This window comes from Podarcis erhardii (genome assembly GCF_964252035.2).
Source record: "Podarcis erhardii genome assembly, chromosome: 9".
NCBI lineage: Eukaryota > Metazoa > Chordata > Lepidosauria > Squamata > Lacertidae > Podarcis > Podarcis erhardii.
In genome coordinates this window covers 24,760,149-24,776,476 of record NC_138512.1, presented here as the reverse complement: position 1 = coordinate 24,776,476, position 16,328 = coordinate 24,760,149, and the positions used below count along the sequence as shown (strand labels likewise).

The window sequence follows — 16,328 nt, the reverse complement described above, 5'->3', positions numbered from 1 at the left end:
ACCATTCAGAATCAGAAAGCTTGGGTTGATCTTGGCTTGTTTGTTGAAACCATAGTTGGACAAACCATTGGGCTAAACAAAAAAGTTAGCTGAAAATGGAATGCTTCTGTTCTCCCCATCATAGCTGCTCCAGAAGAGGGGGCAGGAGGTGGAAAATGTCTGAGCATCAGGGTTGTTCACATAGCACTCAGCTGAGCAAACACAGGGATGAGGAGAGACTTGCTACCAAAGATTGTCCTTGCAGGGGAAAGACTATTTGCCCATTTAATCTTATTAACTCTGTACAGTGGTACCTCGGGTTAAGTACTTAATTCGTTCCGGAGGTCTGTTCTTAACTTGAAACTGTTCTTAACCTGAAGCACTATTTCTGGGTTAGCGGAGTCTGTAACCTGAAGCCTATGTAACCTGAAGCGTATGTAACCCGAGGTACCACTGTATAAGGGGAAAGGTGAATCTAGCATCATTAAACGCAGATTATTTCATATCAATGCCATTTATGACATAGGTAAGTGCTATTGTGAGAGAGCAGGACCTTTTCCATGATCACACTCTTTTCTTGTAAAGAACTACATGAGCGCTTATCCATTAGAAAGTAAAATAAAAATAAGAACCCAAAGTTAAAAGCATTTAATATGGCAGGGTCTTGACCACAGCCATGCAAATACATGGGATAGTTGCAGATGGAGGTGAGAACCTCAATTAACCAACAATCTCCAAATGCAGTGTGTGTGTGTATCCTAAGCAGTTATCATTGAACTGGAGGAGGGATGAAGTTGGCATCCCCTGTAATCACAGGGGGTGAACTATTTCCTCGTAATGAAGACTCACATCAACATATGAGACTGCTTTAAATTGAGAAGCTTTGGCCCACTTAACCTAATAAGATTAACTGGCAGTGACTCTCCAAAGTATTAACCTTTCCAGCTTTACTATCTGAGATTCTTTTCACTACTTCAGGCAAAGGATAGAATCAGCCCCTAGATCAATTGTCTTGAACCCATGGCTACCTGGTGGTAAGTCAGTATTTCAAGTCCCCAGTCCAGGGTCAATCCACATGTCCAAAGTCCAAAACCAAAGCACAGTCCCAAAGAGATCCTGGAGTAACCAAGCTCATGTCCATCAACAGGGGCAAGTTGAGCAGACATAGCATCTCATCTCTGCTGTCCTTTTGTATTTTGCATCTGAACTTGATGAGGCATGTGACCCTCACCTGTTCCAAGCCAGCTAAGCAGCTAAGCAGGCATGGCCAAACTTGGCCCTCCAGCTGTTTTGGGACTACAATTCCCACCATCCCTGACTACTTGCACTGTTAACTAGGGTTGATGGAAGTTGTAGTCCAAAAACAGCTGGAGGGCCAAGTTTGGCCATGCCTGATCTAAGGAACCACGCCCCTCTTCTCAGAGCTAGTGAGCCCCACCTGGCTAGCTAGGGAGCTGGGCTATGGGCCCTTGCCTGCCTCAGCCTCCTGGAGCAACCCTCCCACTGCATCATGTTTGTGGGGACAGAGGCCTCTCTGGTTCTGGTGATGGGTCCTGCTTCTCTGGTTCCTGTGCACTGACCATCATCCCCTCTGTCACCCTGTGAGTACTTCCTACACCAACCTCTCCTTCCCCAACCCCAGCTTGCTTTGGTGTGTCCCAGTCCTGCCTAAACCCCTCACCAGGATCCTCTTCCTCCTCCTCTTCCTTCCAGTTGTCGTTCCAGTTCATGACATCAATGCAGGACATCCAGAGTTAGAGCACACAGAAACTGATGACTTTCTAGCACCTCCTTGAAGATCTCCAATGAGGGGAGCCCACCAGGCTTCTAGCCAATGGGTTCCAGTATTCAACTGCTCTTCTCATTAAGAGGTCTCACCTCATGTTCATTTGAAATCTGACATCCTGTATCTTAAGCCCTGCCCTCGAGGCTCACAGAGAAACAAGTCCTTGCTCTTTTCTGTGCAGCAGCCTGTCAGGTACTTGAAGAGTGCTATCAGGTCTCTCATTAATCTTCTCTTCCCCATGTTTAAATTATCCCATCCCTTCAATCCTTTCTCATAGGACATATATCCCATATGGCTGAAGAAGGATATAGACAAAGATTCAGAGGTTGGCAGAGCAGATGATGGTTGACCATCTTCTCTGCTAACTTCTGAATCAGTTTGTCTATACCTATCTTCTATGTAGAATTAGAACTTTAGTACGAAACAAAATAAGAAAAATTCCTACCAGTAGCACCTTAGAGACCAACTAAGTTTGTTATTGGTATGAGCTTTTGTGTGCATGCACACTTCTTCAGATACACTGAAACAGAAGTCACCAGACCCGTAGGTTTACCACACCTATCAGTCAATCACCCATTCCCACCACCCTTCTGAGTAATACCCCTCCTCACCTTCTCACTATATATAAGGGTCTTATTTTTTGTTTTGTTTTGACTACAGCAGATCAACACGGCTACCTACCTGTAACTAGAACTCTAGTACTTGAGTCAACTAAATAGTTGTGCTAGTGAAAGCCAGTGCAGAGTTCCAGCGGTACACTGCTCTTCCACCACATGCCCCTGCCCCTCAACTGGCTTGGGATGCATGTATAAGATTCTCCAGAACAGCACACAGGGGAGTAGAGGAGAGATTGTTCTATCAGGCAAACAGGATCTATTTCCATGACACTGAATTCAACCCACAGACTGAACCAACCGTTTTTACACATTCTACAGAGAAAGCTCCCACGATTCAGGCCTGTGTCGAGATAATGCCAAAATAATTCAGATTTGGCCTCAAGGAAATCCAAATTGCACATTCAAAATAAATTACACAAGCTAAGTACATTGGCATGCCTCCACTGGTTACAATTCACAATTATGATTTATCTGGCTTACAATACGAAAGATGTCTGAAACATACTAGCAGAATAGCAGAATACATGAAGGGAATGGAGAAAGGAAAAGATGTGGAGAATAGGTACAGGTGGACACACACAAAAAGAACAGCAGCCATTGCAGTTCAGCAGAATGGTAGTTTTATGCAACTGAAGATTCACCAGTTCTGTCCCAAAGGTTCACAATTCCATTGTGCAAAACTGTAATGTATCCTTAAGAGTACAGCAAACTCATGCAAGTGTGAATGCACTTGTTCCTCAATGAGTCCTAAATCCTAAACCCTAAACTGTCTCGGTCAACTAGGATTTGTACTAGGAACCTTCTGGCTTGCATGCAGATGGTTTTTGTGGTGTTCAGTGCAAGGCTGCAGATAGAAGGAAATAGAAAGCACCATTCAGATCAACACGGAAGTGAATGAGGAAGTTGCTGCCCATGCCAACCTCTGTGCTCATTGGATTATCTGAGTCCCACACAACTTGCAACCGACTCAGGGTGCCATCCTAGGCAAGTGGCAGAAGCATATCCCACAACAACTAACATGCAGCAGAGTTTGACTCAGTAAGTCACATTGCTTAGCCCTGGACTATCCCAGGCATAGGATCACAGGGAACTGCCTTACAGCAAGTCAGACCATTGGTTCACCTAGCTCATCATTGTCTTCACAATGTTCTATGATGCTGGAGCTATACACTGCTTAATAACAAGAACACTTGATAGGCTGGAGAAAAGTAACAGAGCTCAGGGTCACAGAAGGAAGAGAAAAGCGTTGATCCCACCCACCCACTTTGGATCTGGCCCTGGTCCACATTGGCTTTAGCCCCACCCAGTGCTTGCAACCCCCTCCCCGCAATATTTCCTCTGATGCGATGCAGCATTGACAGAAAAAAATTCTTCTTCACTTGGTTCATGCAGTGGTCTAATAGCTGTCCACTAGCAATACAGTGGTACCTCGGTTACATACGCTTCAGGTTACAGACTCCGCTAACCCAGAAATAGTGCTTCAGGTTAAGAACTTTGTTTCAGGATAAGAACAGAAATCGTGCTCCGGTGGCACAGCAGCAGCAGGAGGCCCCATTAGCTAAAGTGGTGCTTCAGGTTAAGAACAGTTTCAGGTTAAGAACGGACCTCTGGAACGAATTAAGTACTTAACTCGAGGCACCACTGTACTGTTTTACCATGGAATCCCATGTGTATCTTCCCAAAGTTCAATGGGGCTTACTCCTAGATAAGTATGTGTCAGACTGCAGCCTTAATGTGCAGGGAGTAATACATTTTCTGCCCATATTAAGCAAACAGGGGCATGGGATATGAGGGGCATTATTACCCAGACCTTTCATCTGCCTTTAAACGCCAGTGTTATGGTCTGAAGCTTCTCCCAGCAATTCAGCTAATGCTATATGATATACTAACACTTTATCAATCCAGTATACATAATTGATTAGGAGTCCTATGTGTATTTCCCATGTGGCTCCAGTTTATATATGCTGTGCGATATTGTTTTTGTAGTGGTTTCACATAAAAAGTTGATATGGTGCAACTTTCTGCCCTTTGAAAGAATTCACACGGTGTCCTGAATCAAAACTTTAAGCTGCATTAGAGGCAAGATTATCTCTATGACAATTGTTCCTTCCCTTAAAACGACTGGGATAGACGATCACAAAACATTTTCTTATTTCTAGTTAGTATGCCTCTGACAGTTGATGCTTCTTGATTGATACATTTGGTAACTTCATGCCCAGCCATTCTCATTTCGAGTACAGTATCCCTATATCACAAAATTCTCTGGGACCAAGCCCAAGAGAGATACAGCTGATATAAACCAGCGTATTCACCTAAGGGAGATGTGGTTTTCAGCTGGGTGCTGATTTTTGCCTATTGATCACGAAGGTAATGAGAAGATTTAGGCACATTTCTTGATTTTGTAGCCTTTGCAAAACACACAAGTCAATCCCTTCCAAGCGTCATTCGTATAAACAGATACTTCAGCATATTGTTTGCATCTTTACAAAGGAAACCTTAGAAAGCAAAGTTTTGCTTTGGAGCTTGCATACAGAATAGTTAAAAGACACAGCCGGCATGCAATCATCCACTTACTGCGACTTTTTCCATCCCAGTTACACTGTTCGAATCTTCAGTGCAGAAAGCTTCACTACTGAGCAGTGGCATTTTGTTTAACCGATTCCAGAAAATGTCTGTATATCTCAAATAAGCTTTATTCCCCCCCCCCCCCAAAAAAAAGAATTTAAAAAGAAGCCTTCCAGGTTTACCTCACAGAGATGGCAAGAAGGTAGAAGTAGCCAGAATTACTTCTCTAAATACTTTGCCTGTGTATACAGAAAGAGAGGGAAGGGGTGGGAACCCAAAATCCGACTCAACCTCCACTAAGCATAAAGTTCAGATTTCATTGCTGAGATCATTGCTCTATTCTCAGCACTTTTGCTCTATATGTGTGATTCTGACCGAAACACGTTCTGCAGCTGGAGGGAGCCTTGTCTAAGTGGAATTCTACCAAGCTTTCCCTAGTTACTTCTGTCTACTAAATGCAGACTGATGTTTTGTGAGACGGGGGCCTCACAGAACCAGGCCCAGATTGCTTGAAAAGTATTTCCTGCTGTTGAGTAGTAGGCATGTGAAACAGAGAGAGACAGAGAGAGAGAGAGAAGAAAATCCCGAAACAGTGCACAATAAAACTCTGATTTGAGATAGGACCCTGTTCCCTAATTTGTGGCAATTCCCACATTAATGCACACATTCATATGAATTTCATTGGCTCCACCCCCACCTCCACCATGCCAAACGCTAGCACAACTCTGAAAGCATTTCAGATTTTTGTTTTACTCTCTTGAGCAACAAACAAGCAAATGGCTAGGAAAGTTGGCTTCAGCTAATATACGGCAACTCTTCAAAGGCAGTTTTTCTTTAGAGTATCAAGCAAGTAATCACCAGCACAAGAACGAGGCACAAGGAGGAAAGGGCAAGAAAGATGCAAGATGCAAGGCAAGTAAAATACGCAAATAAAAGGTAAAGGCAAAGTTTTGCCAGTGAGCATTTTAACCAATGAGAGGTATGAGAACAGAGAGCTATTTGCATATAAAGGCAACAGTGTGCATAGGGAGAGAGAGATAAACACAAGACATTACCTCTACGGAGAATTCTCCAGAGTGTGTCAGAGATTCAGGGCTGTGAAAGCATGAGGACAGACTCCATCTTGATCATATTAGAACTCAGCTGACATAAAACACTTGTAACTATGCTTTCCCTGTTTGACAGGGTGCCTGAATCATATCTCTGGAGCAGCCCACAGAATCTACATCCTCTATTCTGTACAGATTTGGTGAAGCTATCTGCTGTTTATCTTTTCTGCTTTCTTCTGCCTCCTCTGAATGATTTCCTCCCAGTTGCTCCAGCCTGGGAACTTGGACTGCCATTTGGTTTTGATTAAAACCAGACAGACAGCTCTGTAAAAATTTGAGAGTAAGCTAATGGAAAGCACTGGCATGGCTTTAATTAGAGTATCAATTAATAATAAATGTTAACTATTCACATAACAAATGCTACCAGAGCTCTTGAGGTAATTTCTAAGGAGCATAATAACTTATGTTATTTTAGGTTGTCGTGTTTTTTAAAAAAACCTCAGAGCTGCTTTTTTTTTAATAAAAAAAAAATTTAAGCTCTAGCAACAAGAATCAAAGAGGCAAGTTCTCTTAAGGAATGCCAAACAGTATGACAGAGCTGCGTTGGCTGATTTGCTTGTAATTTGGAAGAAGTGCTGATGCTGAGTTTTATTAAGTTTTTGAGGCTACACAAAGTATGCACTCTGTTGACTCACTTACGGTGTACCAAAACTAATTTTATAGGTATTTGGGGGATAGAAACACAGGAAACTGCCTTATAGTGAGTCAGGCACACTGGTCCATCTAATACTGTCTACACAGGTTGGCAGCAGGGTTTCAGACTGGTAGTCACTTTCAACCCTATATGGAGATATCAGGGTTTGAACCTGTGACCTTCTGCATGCAAGGCTGAGGCATTACCACTGAGCTATTGATCAAGGCTATGCTTCGGTATTTTATTTAAGCACTCAGGTCAGGTGCCTTTTTGTGGTAGTATTCACCTCTCTCTCTTGTTTGTTCTGCTGCCCATGGCAGCCATTTTGTGCTGGCACCACAGAGCTTTTATCAATATATGAGCACAACCCCAATCATTCCAGTGTCTTACAGATTCCTGAGTGAAAAGTCATACTGGAAAACCCCAAGTTTTGTCAAACTAAAAAACTAAAAAGAGTGTTTGACTAAACACTTACAACTAACAAAACAAATATAGATATTAAGATGTAACAATTGGAAAATAACAAAGTGTAAGAGCCGATCTGAAAATAATTATAATATAAAAATGACCAGATCAGAACAATATTCAATTTAAAGAATGCATGACTGTATTAAGATACAGTGGTACCTCGGGTTAAATACGCTTCAGGTTACATACGCTTCAGGTTACAGAGTCCGCTAACTCAGAAATAGTACCTCGGGTTAAGAACTTTGCTTCAGAATGAGAACGGAAATCGTGCTCTGGCAGCGCAGCAGCAGCGGGAGGCCCCATTAGCTAAAGTGGTGCTTCAGGTTAAGAACAGTTTCAGGTTAAGAATGGACCTCCGGAACAAATTAAGTACGTAACCAGAGGTACCACTGTATATTAAAACAAGCAGGAGAAGTTAATATGTAATGAACCAGAAGAGGGAGTTGAACGAAGTTGGGTTGTGGGGATGGGATTGTATTTTTCTTTCTTGCTGTTTGGCATTCCTTAAGATAATGTTATTGTGATGAGTAAAAAACTGTTAAATTTAATAAAAATTAATTTTAAAAAAGAGGAAAACCCCAAGTCCTTGTGAATTTCATCTATTGTGACAAGGCCACCTTCTTGAGTGTTGCTCAGGAACTCGTGGCCACTACAACAATCAAGGAGCTGTTCTAGTTGCCATCTAGCCCAACACATTCATCAGGGTTTGAGAGGTGATTTGGTGTTTTGTTGTGGTGTTGTTGTTTAGTCGTTTAGTCGTGTCCAACTCTTCGTGACCCCATGGACCAGAGCACGCCAGGCTGTTGTGGTAGGAAGAGGATACTCTGTAGAGAAAGCCCTTAATGACTTTATTGCCATGGAGCAAGGATGTGAGGTCTGTGGCCCACCATCTGTTCTTAGATGGCAACTTCCATCATAACTGACATTCACCATACCAGCTGGGGCCTATGGGGTGGAGCTGGAGTCCCAAAACATATGAAGGGCCACAGGTCCTTCCCCCCTGTTCTGTGGCAATGAAATCATTAAGGGCTTTCTATAGACAAATCAGTATCTGGTGATGAAGGTTGGATTCATGAGAGCCTATTTCTTCTGGATGAGTGAGAAATTGATTAGAATGGCCTGCATTTGAAAGCTGTTGGACTTCCATTGCACCCTTGGCATATTTCCAGCAGGCACAATCCACAGTAAATTTACTCATCGCATTTGTTCACAGAGATGTTAAATGCTAAGTGAAAAATACTGTATTTTTCCGTGTATAAGACCATATTTCCCCCTGTTTTCTTAAAAGTTTAAAATGGGGGGTTGTCTTATACATGGAATGTTGCAATTAATTATTTCTTAATTTGGGGCTCAAAAAATAGGGGCCGTCTTATACATGGGGGCGCCTTATACACGGAAAAATATGTTATATAAATTTGAGTAGGCAAAGGGGACTATAGGAAGTCAGATAACTGGTCCATCAAGTTCAGTATTGGTTTGTTCTCCAGTGTATCAGACAGGAGTCATTGCCAGATCTATCTGGAAATGCTAGAGATCAAACCAGAGAACATCTGAATGCAGAGCAAATGCCTTACTGAACTACAGGCCCTCCCACAAAAGTGATCACTAGGAAGATGGTCAAAGGTCTGGAACCAAGCCTTACAAGGAATGGTTGAGGGAGCTGGGTATGTTTAGCCTGGAAAAAAGGAGACTGAGAGGATACATGATAGCCACCTTCAAATATCTCAAGGGCTGTCACATGGAAGAGGGAACAAGCTTGTTCTCTCCTGCTCTGGAGGGTAGGACTCAAACCAATGGCTTCAAGTTGCAAGTAAACATCAGGAAAAACTTTCTGACAGTAAGAGCTGTTCAACAGTGGAATGGTATCCCTTGGGAGGTTGTGAACTTTCCTTCCTTGCACATTTTTAAGCAGAGGTTGGATGGCCATCCGTCATGGATGCTTCAGCTGAAATTCCTACAATTCTATGATCCTAGCCCATTCCTTTTCAAACTGTAGATTTTACTGCAATGACATAGTGTAACAAAAATGTTTTTGGTATTCTTTTGTATATGAAAGAAGATGTCAAACACAAGGCCAGTAGCTTAATATTGAGTGGAAAAACAAGTCTGTAAACTTTCAAACAATAGGCGCAGTGAGGCTGCAGATACTGTTTCAAAGAAACTTGTAACCTTATGTGATCTCCCCTTTTTGATACGCAACTCCAGTAGAAAAAGCCACATGATATTTATAGCACGCCACATTATTATATTAATCCTGGAGCTAAGAGTGTGAACCTGAAAACAGTAGATAATTGGCTAAGCCTCTCTTCTAAAAACATACCAAGTCAAGGAGTACTATTTTGCCTTTACAAATGAAATGAAGATGTGTCTTCAGAGATTTCCCCTGGAATGCTTTAGAAATGATCAGCTGGGCAAGATAAGATTATTTCAAATATCACTAATATTTGTTCAAAGGCTGGTGGAGTCAAGTGATCAGAACCAATGTGGGGCGTGTGTCACAGAGCCTGTCAGTCAGTAAGTCCCACAGCTCAAAGTTGGAGTTAACTCTTTATTGGCAAAAACACAGACTTGGCTGAGTGTCAGGCCTAATGAGCACAAGAGCTCATTCCCGGTGTGTCTTACACCATGAGTTGCTGAGACAAAAGGTCCCCACCTTCCCAAAGTTCTCTATGTCTCCTCCTCTCCAGGGCATCTTCCAAGCAATCAGAGACTGTGCCTGCTTGCAGCCAATCTCTCCTCTGCCCTTTTCATGCCTCTCCTGGTTCTGGCAGCCGGGGGAGAGGGGAGTTGTTGCAGTAGGAGGGGAAGACCCCTGTGACACCAGCCTGTATCTCAACCTGCCTCCTCCTACTTGCCAGCTTCAGATTATTGACTCCCCTCTGCCATAGACTCTTCCAGCTCACAAAGCCCTGTTACCCTTCGCAGTTTCTGACACTTTCTCTTCCCGCTCTTCTCCTTCTGACCACTCGTCGTTGTCCCACTACCACTCCCCTGGCTCTGAGCCTTCTGCCCTTCCTTGGTGGGTCCCTAGCTGGTTCCCCTCACCATTCCTCTGCATCCATAACAGGGGGAAGGGCAGGTGAATCCAAATGGATACCATGGCAGCATCTTTCAGCAAGAAGCTTAGTAGGATATCACATGCTTACAAACAGAAGGTTCAGGGCTTGACACACAGATCTTCTAGCTTGACCCCCCACGACATCTGAGAAGCACTATGAGAAGTCAAGTTGGCAATGTGAAATCAGTAGCAGCTAGTGCGGTAGGACAGAGTCATGGCGCTGCCTTCTAAACACCATCATTGCTACAGCTTACCTGGGAGGAGGGCGATGGCAAGGTCAGAGCTTCCCAGAGCCTGGGACTCACAGCTGTCCATGGAGGCACAGGTCAATTCTGTGTCCACGGCAGTTGTCTACCAGCTCTGTTTGGTATGCAGGCTGAGACCCTACCTACTCTCTCGCCAGTGGTACATGCTCTAGTTATCTTCCACCTGGACTACTGCAATGTGCTCTACGTGGGGCTACCTTTGAAGGTGACCCAGAAACTACAAGTAATCCAGAATGCGGCAGCTAGACTGGTGACTGGGAGTGGCCACCGAGACCACATAACACCGGTCCTGAAGGACCTACATTGGCTCCCAGTACATTTCCGAGCACAATTCAAAGTGTTGGTGCTGACCTTTAAAGCTCTAAACAGCCTCGGCCCAGTATACCTGAAGGAGCATCTCCACCCCCGTCATTCAGCCAGGACACTGAGGTCCAGCTCCAAGGGCCTTCTGGCAGTTTCCTCACTGTAAGAAGTGAAGCTACAGGGAACCAGGCAGAAGGCCTTCTTGGTGGTGGCTCCCACCCTGTGGAATGCCCTCCCACCAGATGTCAAGGAAATAAACAACTACCTGACTTTTAGAAAACATCTGAAGGCAGACCTGTTTAGGGAAGTTTTTAATGTTTGATGTTTTATCGTATTTTTAATATTGTATTGGAAGCCGCCCAGAGTGGCTAGGATATAAATATATCATCATCATCATCATCATCATAGACACACTGGCTGGTGCTCTGGCCCACCCCAGTCCCATCCAGCTAAGCTTCTGTGACGCTGGTGTCTGGGGAAAATGCATGGATCTGTCCCAGCATTTTGGCCCCTCCTGCATGGATTGTAGCCTACAAGTTATTTCATTCTGTTTTCCAATGTCACTTTAAGTGCTTTAAATGCAAACACTAATTTTCTTGTTCTTAAAGATCTGCACATCTCTCTGAGGTGTACCTGGTCCCATTATTATATGCTTTTCAATAACTTTTTGGGGGTGGAGGATGGAAATGAAATGAGCATACAATCCCCTGCCCCCACATACTGAGGAACTGCTGTTCTTGATTGCCATTTTAATTCATGGGTTTTATATTGTGGTTTTAATGGATGTTTTATATTATGTTTAAAATTGTTGGGTTGATTTTGTATGGCGAAGGGTGGGTTCCAAATATGCAGACTAAACAAACAAACAAATAAATGACATGGATCAAGTATGTGATCTGCAGAAAGTATTTCTGGCTTTTTTCAATCTGCTGCTTTCCATCAGCGACTATCTAACCCTAAAATGAGGTCAAAGAGTTCCCAATCTGCAAAGGTCTGCAAACCATATGTGATTTTTAGCATGGCCATCTTTGGTGTATTTCACTAGAAATAGAAGTCTGAATACAATGTTGCTTGCAAGTTGCACATCTTTTGCATATGATCAAGAGAGAGGCTTCCTGGACACTTGATTTAATACAACAAGTTGACTTTTATATTACAGTGCTACCTCGAGTTACAGACTTAATTCATTCTGGATGTTCGTTTTTAACCCGAAACCATTCTTAACCTGAGGCGCGCTTTCGCTAATGGGGCCTCCCGCTGCTGCTGCGCTGCTGGCACGCGATTTCCGTTCTCATCCTGGGGCAAAGTTCGTAACCCGAGGTACTACTTCCCGGTCAGTGGAGTTTGTAACCCGAGGTACTACTGTATCTGGGACAGGTGGAAAATGTATTCCATTCAGCAAAATAAAAGTCCCAATTAGCCTCAGTGATACATTTGCTGATCGACATAGGTTAATCAGTGCTGATAATTTTAAATGAATTTACCTGTTACTGATTGTTTGTTTTTTGTTTGTTTTTTAACTCTTGGAAATGCTGCTTTGCAAAGCTGCTAAGAACATTTCATTTCAGATCATTGTTCCCAGGTTTCCCCCAGGTAGAAGTTGGAAAGAAAGGACACATTTCTTCATGGTCTAGAGACACATGCTTGTGAAACAACCCTACCATTTGCAACAGGAATCCATATACCACAGGTCAGTGGTGGCCAAGGTGATGCCATTCAAATGTTGCTGGCCAATGATGATGATGTTGATTTTATACCCCATCCATCTGGCTGGGTTGCCCCAGCCAATCTGAGTGGCTTCCAACACATATAAAAACATAATATAACTCTCATCATAGTATACAACATAATAACAGCTCTAATCATCCCTGACAATTGGTTATGCTGATGGGTGCTGATAGGCATTGTATATGGATGGAAGGGGTTCAGTTCCCATTTTGATTCACATATACCCAATCCACACATACTGAAGCAAAACACAAATGGAAAACAGCTATCATTCAAAACTACAGTTCTCCAAATTTCTTGATGCAGCTTTCAAACCAGAAGTTGTGTACAAAACTGTGTGCATGAGCAATGCACATTAAAATGCATATATTATTAAAAGTAACAGAAGAGGCATTATGTTAGAGAAAACCACTTGCAAACATGTTTATTACATGCAAAAATGTGACTGTGTTTTCTCTGATGAAAATAGGGACATCCTACCATACCACTCAACATTTTTCCAATGAAAATAGGGACATTCCAGGATCAAATCAGAAACCGGAAAGGCATCTGTAAATCCAGGAAAAAAGGGACAGTGTTGCAGTTTTGAAAAAAAGGGACAGTGTTGCAGTTTTGTAAATGCAGGATCACTGCAAATCATGGGATTTCTGTGGTTGCAAAAGAAGTGTGATTTTTAAATCATCTGCATGTTGTCCCAATGAATCAAGCACAACTCGGATCGATGATTTTAGGGTGTGGCATTAGTGCTGAGGACCTGAGCCAAAAGGCTGAGTATCTTGAATGATTATCCACACGTGCTCTGTTTTTATATTTTATGACAATATTTTGCTCTAGACCTTCAATGTGAAATCTGATAGCATAATTCATAGGTAGGGGCTGGATTGTTTCTGAAGCTAACGTACACTTAGCCAAAGCAAAGCTTTTCATGTTGCACACTGGACAATTGAATGGGTTATTTTAACCTGGAAGCAATGAAATTACAGAGCATCTGTTGGGCAGGTAGAGGGAAGGTTTATGCAAAGTCCAGTCAGTACAGCTGACCTGTTACGTATTGGGGGACACGGTGCTTATTTGTTTCCCTTCACAATGCAGATCTCCCACCCATGAACACGCATTTGCTTCACAAGGAAAAACAGGCAGATATCCCTTTCCCCCTCTCCCTCAGATGGTAAAACAGCAGTTTTGGGACAGAGGGATGTATGGTTTAGATGGGTAAATGGCTTAGTGGAAAAAGTTAAACACTCTCTCCCCCAGTGATACTGCTATGCTCCGGTTTGGACTGCTCTGTAGTAAAATAGATGACGAAGTGAAAAGCAGGGACATCGAAAAGGGATTTCATCTAAACTGGCCCCTAATTAACCTGGTTTTTAATTGCACACACACACACCACACACACACACACACACACGCGCACACACACACACACACACACAGGCTTACTTCCAAAAGTAATGCAAGGTTGCTTCTAATACTAATTCTTAATATTTTGTTAAGGGAATTCACCTGTGTAAATCTGGCATTTATACACTTGCCTTTTGCAAGCCCTAATCAGAAGATAACCTCTCCCCGCCATTTTACTGTATTGAGTTTAACGTGCAAACTGTGGCACACCCAAAGGCAAATCCACAGGCAGGCCCCTAAGTATAGTGTTTGTGTGTGTTTGTTTTTTAAAAAAGGTTTAGCACATATTCGATCTCCATTTGATTTATAAGCCATGCTAACAATTTGTGTGTGCGAAATAAAACCGGACATGTCTGCCAAATGACCTTGGAACAACGAACCACCGTGGGTCTAGTTGTTTAAACATTTCTTATGTAATATCCCACGGAGACAATGAGGCTGATCTGTGGTGGCCTGAAATGAGTTAAGCATGAAGGGAGATTGACCTTCCCTCTCTCCTCGCTTTCTGGACGACAGCGGGATATGACCATCTGCAGCATGCAGCGTTTCCTCTGAGACCCAGAATCATCCCTTTTTCTGTTCCAAGCCCGTTTCATTTTTTGGACAGCACCCTGTTCACATGGCTATCACAAGCTGAAGGACTTAACAAATAGCTGGCTGCTTCTAAAATGTAAGCACCATCCGCTCTGCTGTTCTCCAGTTTGTCCTAACACTGATGCAATGCTCTCAGAGGCCAAGCGCTTATGAACTGTAAGGCACATCTGGTGCATAAAGTGAGGTCTTCAGATGTGCATACTTTGAGCAGGCCTCAAGCTTTCTGCTGTGGGAACTTGATTGGAGAATCTCCCTACAGGCCCCAGCCTAGACTGAAGTGAAGACGCTGACAAGCAACTCAAACAAGAGGTCCTGTCGCCAAGTCTAGCTTTCGCACACTAACCACTTGTATCTGGAAAAGAAGATGATGCAGAAACAAATTTTCAGATAGCCTCGGCCCTGTTCAGGGATTCTAAATCGCTCGTGCAATGAGGGAGAGTAAAGGGGAGAGTGGGCTAGCTCTGCCCTTCCAAGCTTCTACAAATTGGAGGGATAATTTTATGATTTCACAGGGTTCTATGTAAATTGCATGGAGAACCTTCATTACTAAAGCAGGCTTCTTCCTGCCACAATTATCTGATGGAGGGATAATGGAGGGGATGGTAGGCGGAGCTAGCACACTCATTCCTCTCACCCCCTCACTCCATGAAGGGTTTAGAAAGCTTGAATAGGGCTATTTATTCACAGCAACTGGTCTGAAGCCAGTTTCATCTAAATGGGCTTCTCTTTTAAGTTGAGAAATAAATGGCTCAAGCCTTCCCAAAAATATCAGTGACAAAAACAAAGGCATGCTCGGCTGAAAGTATTCTTATTCTAAGGCTAAAGGCTAAAATGTGACTTTTGTCACACAGTCCCTTTATGTTTTATGCTGCTTCTTCTTTTTTTTGGTCCATAACTCTTATTCATAAACTGCTTGAAACACAAAGTTCTCTCTTTTTTTCTTTCCTCTTTTGCATACTTTCCCCCCCTTTTTTGTAGCAGGAGATGAACTCTGAAGTGACCACATTTCTCATGAGGGATGGGAGCCCAGCCAAGCATAATACAGTGCAGATGGATTAATATTCATTAGCGTCATAAGTGACTCACAGTCTCATGTGGAAGGGAATATACCTTCTGAAGGAAAACTGGAATAATTTGACTTTAAGAAGAAATCATATGTTGGTTTTTCAAATTTAAACAGCACCCCGTGCGAACCCAAAATTTGGTGCCCCCACCTCTTGCCTTCTGTTGTGCGCATGCACCGAATCATAGCTGCAACGCTTGGCGAGAGAAGCAGTTGTGCTGCCCTAAATTCACCCCTGACTTCTACCATAGGCAACAGGGCTTGTGGCACACATGGACATGAGCAAGAGAGCTCATTAAATTGGTACTGGAATAAAGCTATGCCTGTATGCCCATTATGATATCTAATGCTCCTCCACAGTTCAACAGACAAAACCATTTCAAGGAGTTTACAAGAGTCTTATAATTCAGACCTGATCAGGCCTATTCTGCTAGGGGGGAAAAGGTCCTGGGACTCTCACCATAAGCACCTCTCTTATTCTATTATAATGGCAATGGCGCCCATCTGAGAGGCTCTGGAACTGAGTTCCGGCGAGTTCCGGCTGAAAATAAATAAATCCCTGGACTTGACTTGTGGGGAGTTTCCTTCACAGTTGGTAAGAACTGGCTTAATTAATCCGTGTGTAGGTACCATCCTGATCTGTTTGTCATTGTTTTTATTAATTTGAATATTTAACATAGCCTGTGATGATAACGTTATTCTTTTATTCCTTCCTATACCGCTTTGAGATTTGTTAACAATCATGCAGCGTACGAAA

At 43.0% G+C, this 16,328-nt stretch overlaps 1 protein-coding gene across 5 annotated transcripts in view; it reads right to left on the bottom strand.

Annotated features, from left to right (window-relative positions):
- The window catches only part of DLC1 (DLC1 Rho GTPase activating protein), a 254,199-nt gene extending 247,949 nt beyond the window's left edge, over positions 1-6,250 (bottom strand). For 2 of the 5 annotated variants that reach the window (XM_081875618.1, XM_081875622.1), the window contains exon 1: positions 6,003-6,250. The gene's annotated coding sequence lies outside the window, so the exon portion shown is untranslated. Of the gene's footprint in view, positions 1-4,956; positions 5,100-5,129; positions 5,492-6,002 lie in introns of those variants that run through there. The other 3 variants (XM_081875621.1, XM_081875620.1, XM_081875619.1) reach the window with 3 other exon arrangements.
- Between the last annotated feature and the right edge of the window lie 10,078 nt (positions 6,251-16,328).